The following is a 1907-nucleotide window of genomic DNA, read 5'->3' on the forward strand; positions in this document are numbered from 1 at the left end:
GATCATCGACTTTTCAAATCTACAAATCAGAAGAGCACGTAGCGTTAACAGCAGCAGTGACTGCGACGTCGACCGCTGCCACTGTTGGTATTGTGTAAAAAACAAAAATCATGTCCACGTAATCAATTCAAAAGAAAAACAAATTCCCATTGTACAATTTTTTACCCGTTTAGATGAAAACAAACAACTATAAACTAGTGCTGCTTACATTTGGAGTAGTTGGTATTTATATTTGGATATTTTTAAATATGAAAAATTATTCCTAAAGCTATGTATACACTGTTGATAGATCTTATAAGGTGGCAAAAAATATTCAGAAAATGTCTTACAATCCTTTGAACTTGAAATTTTTGTCTTTTAATAGAAAAATTATTTCTGTCAACATAAAACAATAATTGTAAGTTCACACGATTGTTAGAACATTTCTCTGCCATAGTTGTAAGATTTGACAACAATGTATCACAGCTTTTAGTCTTGAAAATAAATCTGTGATTAATGTTAAACCTAAGAACTGATCAGCTGATAATTTTGAGACATAAATTAGCTAATAACTCGTAAAAAAGAAAAACTATCGGGCTGTCTGCGATATATTTTTATTTCAATTTTCCATAGTTATTTTCCCTTATCTGATATTTTTTAATTTGTCATCTGCAGTAGAAAAATATGAAGATATTGTTTATATCAACAAATTGATCTCAGCATTAAATTCGGTTATTTTTTGTTTAATTTTAACTTTAATTTTTTTTTCATTTAGATATGTAACTGTTATTTATTATTTCAATTCGCCTGTTTAGAAATTTAATATTCTTTTAATTATAATTTGTACCTTTAAGTATAAATAAATATTATTTAAAAAAATATAAAATATAAAAACTTGATTCTTTATATTTATATTATTTTATTATACGTTAAGCAGACACAACCTTTTCTTTGGAGCTTTAAAATAGTACTGATTACAAAAATTGTATTGAATTTTTATTTTGATAACGGCAAAAGCTTTTGTTGCTTATAAAAATGTTTATCAACATTGTTGCTAAGCAAGGATAACTCCACCTTTAGGGACATGCGCATTTGAATGATGTTTTAACCAATTATATATTAAATATGCATATTTTTGCCAACACCCTCTATTATTGATAATACACATATATTTATAGCTTTTATAGACAAGTTGTTAATGTTTTTTATCAGATATGCTAACCAAAAATTAGATTTTTAATTAATTATTTTAGTTATAATAAAACTGATCCATTTTTGTTTAGCATCAGTGACAATATTTCAATATATTTACTTCTTATCATCCTAATATGTATGATATTTATACCATTCGTGGGAAAGCTATAAATAAGTTTCTCATTATGTTTGTAATTTCTACAATATAATTTTCTGACTCTATTTATTATATTTATATATTCTGGAGTCGATAGCAATATTCAAATTTTGACAGGTATTTTTTTTTACTCCCTCTGGAATAAAATAACTACCACAAACATATAAATCCAACATCCGGATGTGGCGGTAAGCTAGATGGTAGTGAGCTAGACTGCCAGTCTGGGACTTCTGGCTTTAATTCCTACCATAGACTGGTCTGTTACACTACTTACAATGGTCGTACGGTCATCTTCACCCTGCATTTTTTTGAGTTATTTAAGATTCGTAAAATGTAGATAGACCTATACAGAGCCAATAGGATCTATTAAAACGATTACAGCGTCCGACAAAACGAGAAAACAATCGTTAAACTCTAACCGTGTCTTTTTTAAAATATTTTACAGTTCTTCTTGTTCGCTTGACATCAAATTTGGTATTGTTTGGTTCGTAGAAGTATTTTAAAATATTTTTTGAAAAATGTACTTTTTAAAATTTTGAAGTGATTTAAATGTATAGTTTCAGACGTATATCGTGTC

This window comes from Lucilia cuprina, chromosome 6 (genome assembly GCF_022045245.1).
Source record: "Lucilia cuprina isolate Lc7/37 chromosome 6, ASM2204524v1, whole genome shotgun sequence".
Classification (NCBI taxonomy): Eukaryota; Metazoa; Arthropoda; class Insecta; order Diptera; family Calliphoridae; genus Lucilia; species Lucilia cuprina.